General features: G+C 43.4%; 2 non-coding genes across 2 annotated transcripts; both read left to right on the forward strand.

The window, feature by feature from the left end:
- Positions 1-1,802: 1,802 nt before the first annotated feature.
- Trnaa-agc (transfer RNA alanine (anticodon AGC)) lies at positions 1,803-1,875 on the forward strand. The gene has a single exon. It is a non-coding gene; the product is annotated as a tRNA-Ala (tRNA).
- Positions 1,876-2,072: 197 nt separating this feature from the next.
- Positions 2,073-2,145, forward strand: Trnaa-agc (transfer RNA alanine (anticodon AGC)). Its single transcript has one exon. It is a non-coding gene; the product is annotated as a tRNA-Ala (tRNA).
- The last annotated feature ends 5,213 nt before the right edge of the window (positions 2,146-7,358 follow it).

A 7,358-nucleotide genomic window follows, 5' to 3' on the forward strand; every position in this document is an offset into this window, starting at 1 on the left:
GTTTTTGCCCCGACCCAAGGGAGCCAGACATGTGCCATAATTCATATCCTATATTATGTCATTAGATGAAATAAATAGCCATAAATTACACGTGCAATAATAAGCTCGGTTAGTTACGCGCAGCACCAGCCTGCAACCAATCGGACTTGAGAGGGGGTGGGAAGGTCGGTGCGGGAGTGTCTTGAGAACGAACGGTGAGCAGGTATCTGTTCCTAATGACTTGCCAAGACGCGGGGAAGAAGTTTACGTTCCACCCTGTGGCTTTTGTTTAATGTTGTGTGGATTTTATTTCTTTCCCCATCGGCCTTTCAACTGGATGTTTTTCCAGCCAACACGAACTATGGCCTCGATTCAAGATGCCTGATAAAGTCTCGGCCCTTGGCGAATGTATTGACACCACCAACAGAGCGTACCGCAAAAAAGGGATGGCAGGTTTTAAAATCATTTTGCGATAGAGTACCCCGTTTCGGGAGGGTTAAGATTGTAAGATTTGATGAGCTTTCCGGGCGAAAGAATTGACAGCATTATGAGTGCCCATGGTGTCGGAAAACAATCGTCCCATAACTCATAACCCATCGCAGGCAATCGTCTCGAGCGTATCTCGTGAGAGGGAAGCGAACCCTCGAACGCCGTACGGTCCAGCTTGCCAGGTACGAGGATCGAGCGCAAACGATAAATTATGATGAAGTAATAACATTTTTATTGTATCGGCACTTTTTCCCGAGCCCAAACTGCTGCCATCCGGATAAAAAAGAAGCGGGGAAAATAAAGTCAAATGAATGATAAACCCTCGGATAAATCGTTCTTTCGCTCGACCATAACCGGTGGGTCGTTGTGTTTGTTTTCCCTTCACGTTTATTATTTCTTTTTTTCCGTTTTTTTCCAACAGTGACTTTAGTCCGTCTTCTTCATCAGCTACCTATCAATCAAACACGGAGTTGTCACCAAAATCTACTAACGATTATTTATGGACTTCGTCACACCGTTGCTGCTGTGGAGTGTGTCGGGCTTAGCCATAACCCGGTGGAGATAAATAATGGCGATACCGTTCAAAGCGGGTGAGGATTCCGGAGGGAAGATCCGTCGGTTCCGAGCGGATCTGCGGATTCTACGAGTGGGATGCGGAATCGTGTGCTGCTGTGCTGGTGTGCGCGTGTGGGCAAGAATGCTTTAGGCTTGATAAATGATTCTTAAGGATATCTCCGGCCCGAACCGGACTGTACCAGCATTGCGGGACTGCAAAGTGCGGGATTTATCGGAATTGGCTTTCTACGGACATCCACACGGTGACAGACAGAGGTTTAGAAGCGATCCTGTGTTCTGCTTTAGCCCGAACACCGGACTTACCTGTGGGTTTGATTTATCTGCAAGCCATCGCAGAACCACTGATCGATTGCGGAGAATGTGGTCCGAAGACACGATTAGTGATGATGCGTCGTGAACCGTGCCGTGATTTGTGGTTCCACGTTCACCGAGGTGCTCTATGATATGTGATGTGGTATGGAAACATCACACAAGAAGGGGCACCTCTGAATTGTACCGCATGGCAGCCACTGCACGGCGATCGATCAAGTGCTTATCCACGCGGAAAGCTCAACGCACGCATTGGAACGCGATCGGTCTGCTTCTGTTATGCGCGATCGCGTTGTTCGATGTGGATTGGAGGGGAGCATTACAATCGAGGCAGCATAACTTACGAACGCGTCAAGGTGGGGTAGAGTGGACTTAAACTGGACACCAGGCCGGTGAATGTAGGTCAGTTTGATGGCATTTAATGCAACGGTTCGAGCCTGTTGTCACCAGGGGGTGTAGCTCAAATGGTAGAGCGCTCGCTTAGCATGTGAGAGGTACCGGGATCGATACCCGGCATCTCCAATCTGGAATTTTTAACAAATTTTTATCAATTCGTGATAAGCAGTGAGTCATTGGACTTGGTCAAAAATACTCAACACTTTTCAGCTGCAACTCTTGAAAAGAAGTAATCAACAACATTTTCAACGCGCCTATTAATATTTTGAGTAACGTTTGAATTAAAACAAAATGGACACATTTTTATCCGGCCATTGTCATCAGGGGGTGTAGCTCAAATGGTAGAGCGCTCGCTTAGCATGTGAGAGGTACCGGGATCGATACCCGGCATCTCCAAAATCTAGATTTTTGAACAAATTTTTATCAACTCACTGTAAGCAATGAGTCATCGGCAGTGATGGATTTAACGATTCGTGGACTGAGCAGCCGCGGGGGCCACGAGCTCGCAAAGGGCCCCGAATCTACAAGGGCAAAGTTCGTAAGATTTATACTTAACCAAGTATTCTTTCAATCTTTTTAATGATCTGCAGGTAATAGATTAGAACGAGGTCACTCTTACAATAGTAGGTAACTTATTTTTATTACTATTATATAAAAATTAACAGTAAGAACCACAATGAACTAAAGACAGGACAGTCCAGTCAATCAGAGTCGAAGGGTAACAAAACAACAATGTTTTATAGTAAATCAATTGGAATCAAGCATGTATTTACATCCAAAGAACAAGATTTTGAAATCTATCAAGCATAGTACTAAAATAATGGGCAAAAAACTTGAACAGTAGCATCTAATCGATATCGAGAAATGCGTTTTTGATATATCCTGTTAGATGTAGCCATACATTCGAAAAAGTTACCATATCATTCTTTATAAAAATCATTTATTAATCGTTCGAAAATAATTACGAAAGATATTTGAATGAAATAAATTTTAAATCAACGAACCATCTGTTTAATACTTAAAAAAAAAAGTCAACAGCCTGTTACGTGACCTTAATACTCGTACAATTGTTCGAATGGATCCTCAGTTTTTTTTGCTTTCGTAGTAATTTAGCAGATTTATTGAGAGAGTGTCAACTTCACCAGTTATGTTTAGCAAGTTATTCAAAGAAATGCAAAACCGTATCGCTCAAGTAAAAAGTAAAAAACACCATGTTCTTCTCCACCACTTCTTTACCGAGCATCGCCGAGGTGACAACCCAGTTCAAATTACACAGCTGTCAAGCTTATTTTGAACACAAAAAATGCTACTCTTGATGTTGCTTTCGATAGAAAATTACTGGCATTTTCAGTTTTTGCGTGAAAAATCGATACATTATGTACAGTTATATGCACACTTGCACAATTCATCTTTTGCAAAATGAGCAATAAGCCGTGAGAGAATAAAATCATACTAGGTAGGTAGCACGGAAATCTCAACATTTTATTTCCTCCACCACTAGACAAAAGGTGTTCAATATGACGAATCATGAAAATTGGCAATTGCAATGAAATTTGTTTATTAATGCGTTTCATAGATCCGACGTCAATTTCACACCTCACATAAAAATTGTGCAAGGAAAACTAGACGATTTTACAGAAATGAAAATTTTATGATGAAAGGGAATCCATGTACAGAAAGTGGAAGTTTATCATTCCAAAAATGCTCACAAATGCAAACACAAACTTATCGTCCACTCTTTAACCCGGTTTATGATGCAAAGCATGAGTAACTTTTTATTCGATTGTAGCAACATTGCTATTGACAACGATTAAAAATTTCCCGGAAAATCCTCTGAGTCGCCCCATTGGACGTCAACAATGAGCCGAAACACACGCACGTTAACGTTCATCTCAATCGTTCAATTCACGCACACACTCACACACGCATAGTGGGCGGGTTGTCGAACCGAAAGTAAACGAAATTATCCGGAGCGCACCTACGAACCCCGATTGCTGCTCCGCGGCTGATCCTCGCCTATGGCGCCTGCACCGGACACTTCTGTGCTACCAGAACCGTCAGGAACCGAAAAAACGTCCCACCATCCTCCCCACCCTTTGCGGTTGGATTTTCCTCCCCCGTTAGGCTCGCAGGTGAATGATACAATTTTCCATACAATTAAAAAGATGCACCCAGCTGTAAAACCACATCAAAGGATTTGTGCCGCACCCTCGTGTGTGTGTGTGTATGTGTGGGTGGGCTGCTGCAATCGGCGTCGCTGCTATCGCGTCTGCACGGTTCGCCACGCAACGAGCACCAAAGTCCCCAGGACTTTCGTTTCGTCTAGTTGTGTCTGGTGCGGAATGGGTGCTGCTCGGTTTTATCCGTTTTTGCAACGGTTTTTGCTGCACGAGGCAGCCTTTTTTTGCTTCTTTGTAACCATCGAAACGTACACTGAGTAGAATGGAGATGCAGCGGCAGACAAAATCCCCGATGGATGGCTTCGATGTCAAACAACTGGTGTCCATCCTCAGAATGGCAGAAATTTGCCTCTAGCGCCGATAAAGTGATACGAACGAAACACGAATTTTCAATTGATGTGATCACCGGAAGTTGGTCTATTACTTTTTGGGCTTTACGAATAAAATGTTTTGAAAATTATATAGCAGTCATTTTTGAAAAATAGAAAATATTCTTAATGGCCAAATCAAAGGAAATAAAGGTAGGAGTATTGTTATTTGACGTAACGATTGTCTTTTTTATCATAGCCTTGAAGAACTTACAAGACTTATTCCCTTAGCGCATGGATAGTCAGTCCTCTCGTACAGGGGTCCGGTCTCGGTTGGGATTAGAACCCTTCGAACGGCCGATTTTCCCACCTTCGTAAGGCTGTCGCTAACTCCCACAAAGAAGTCGAAACGCAGAAGTAAAATATAAATGAAGTCAATATAAATAAATAAAGAGTTCAGTCAATATAAATAAATAGGAAAGGAGAAAGTTCTCGATTTATCGTGCTAAAACGGACAATAAAAATTTAATTATTACAGAAAAACATTACAAAAAAACTTTCGACCATTTTTGAATCACAAAGGCAATTAATTTTTAATTATTCAGTGAACATTTTTAATCGGTTATCATGCAAAATGTTCCAATCCAATTTTATGGAAAACTTATTCCAGCAAACCACCTGCAACCTTACATTTTTCGGTCCATTGCGAAATGCGACGAGTAATTAATTTCATCAATCATCGATCCGAACGGAACGCGGTGCACGTCCTTCCAAACCGTCCTCTCGCCTTATATTGGTCGTCTTCCTGCTCGACGGTGCTGGCAATAGCTTTCATGTTTGAACTTCAAAGCTTTCACTGCTTCATTTGTGCTGCTTGCGTGGGACTGACGTAGTCTCAATTACCGCAAAACGTTTCGCCACGCAACGAACAACACCGCACCGATTGTCCATTAGGAACACATTTGCGAGTGAGACTATCGCCGACGTTTTCGCTCGTACGGAAGGATCAAATGACGTTTCGCTTAATAGTGCTGTAGCATTTCAATTGTGAAACTTTTCGGAATGAAGCATCGCATCGTCTGCCCGCGCAGCACGATGCATCCCTGGTGCCGAAGGAGGGGAACAGTACTGAAACCCGATCAGTCAATGAAGCAATCACTGAAGGGGACACTCCTTTGAAACGGCGGCTCGATGTGCGTTTGCTTTCGCCAGACGATTGGCCAAAGCCGCCCGAGAGAATAATGAAAAACGCCGCCATCGTGGACGGGTTCCCTCGGTAGCCTCTGGGGCCCGCGAAGTCCCCCCCTCCCTCCCTCAGGTCCCATCGCGTTCACCCTTATTTTTCCCCGGAAATGCGGTAAAGAGTTTCAAATTAAATGAAAACATTGCGCCACCGATCCGACAGCTCCGAGGCGAATGCGTAGGACCGGAATGGACGTTCCGGAACGCATCGAATTCTGTCGATTCGATTTCGAGTGGCTTTGTTTTGGCGGTTGCAGTGGGTTTGAGGTTGGCACCGGCATGTCGACGACGTAAAGAATTGCCTAGCCTGAGATGTACACACACACACGAATGTGGATTCTAACCAACCATCAAGCAGTCAGCAAAGCAGGAATTGAAATGTTTGATAAGTGCTTCACGCCAACATTTTACTTGCAAAACGAAGATACGAATTAAAGTGTGCAACACCAATAATTTTACTTCAACGTATCTCACAATATTACCACTTAAGCCCTCTTTTGACAAGTTGACAGTTTAATTGCACGGTTCTCAGATTCAATAAAACAATAACATTAACAAGCTTCTATGAGTTCCTCAGCGTCGATTCGTGCTAATGTTTGTACAATATTCCATTTCGTCGAATCAAAGGACATTTTCATGTATCAATTTGTCCATTTTTATCAAAATTGCACGATCATTTTTATAGAATGTAAACATTAACTGTTAAAATAATTATTATTTATTTGCAACATCACAGAGTTGACCAATTCCCTTTCAAATCAGGCACTGTTGGTTATTTTAAATCAAACTAAGCATACGGGAAATCTATTTTTCTGTGAATGTAAAGGGTTAACGATTCCTTTATTTATGTTTTTATCATTTTCACTATTGTTTGTAGAAGCACTATAGCTACGCTATGCTATTAATTTGTTATTATAAGATAACTTCCGTTATCTCTTTCGACAAAAATAGTAAATAAGATTCAATGTTTCTTCAAGCATTCATTGCTATCTCCTCTATGTTGCATCTATGTTTGCCATATTTCTTCATTCTCTTTATCACCGCTAAGCCATACAATATTTGGTAGATTACATAAAAGCCGGCCCAAAGGCCAACCATTCTTTCCGCTTATCGGAGCTAGCTCGGTTCCAAACGGCTCGTCATTAGTTTTCTTGTGCGTTTAGAGTGATTTCTGAAGCTGATGAAAAACATTGCCTGGTGGCAATCCATCTGGGAAAAAAATCCACAGCCTCGCCAAACCGTGCCGGGTCTAACGAATAGAACGTTAACACGGCTGTTGAAGAGAAAAACAATACAAAACACTGCCAACACACACCGTCCCAACCCGTTGAAGTATCATATCTTTCGCAGATAAGTAAGTAATTATGAGGCACACTTTCCTATTCCCCATTGTCCAGCGGCGATCGCGGTTCTGTGCGTCCCCACGGTCGGATACGCATCGAACCGAAACCGGAACCGCCGTCCTCGCCGACTCGTAACAACATCCGTTCGGTCAGCCACAAAGGGGCCACCGGAGAGAAAGGTGGGCGGAGGATTTGTTTTATTTTCTCCCCGTCTCAAGAACCGCCAGAACCAGAGGCGAATCCTACGGCTAATCGCAACGAGGTGTTTCCACGCGGTGCCTCGTGCTTATTGTTGGAAAACTTCACGCACCCCTTGCTTGCATCCGGCTCCGCGGAGGGTCTCGGTTCGCGGTCCAGCGGCACAGGTCGTTGAGCCGTGAACAGCTGAGCTGAGCTTTCTTCCGATTCTCGTTCGCATTTCGGCACCGCCAGTCGATGAATAAACATTGCACTATAATGTTTAAATTTTAAATTTTTCTCTCCCAATCCTGCTCAAAAAAGGTGGCAATCGGCGGGGTCAGTGTCGCGTCGCATGG

Source organism: Anopheles coustani, chromosome 3, assembly GCF_943734705.1.
Source record: "Anopheles coustani chromosome 3, idAnoCousDA_361_x.2, whole genome shotgun sequence".
Classification (NCBI taxonomy): domain Eukaryota; kingdom Metazoa; phylum Arthropoda; class Insecta; order Diptera; family Culicidae; genus Anopheles; species Anopheles coustani.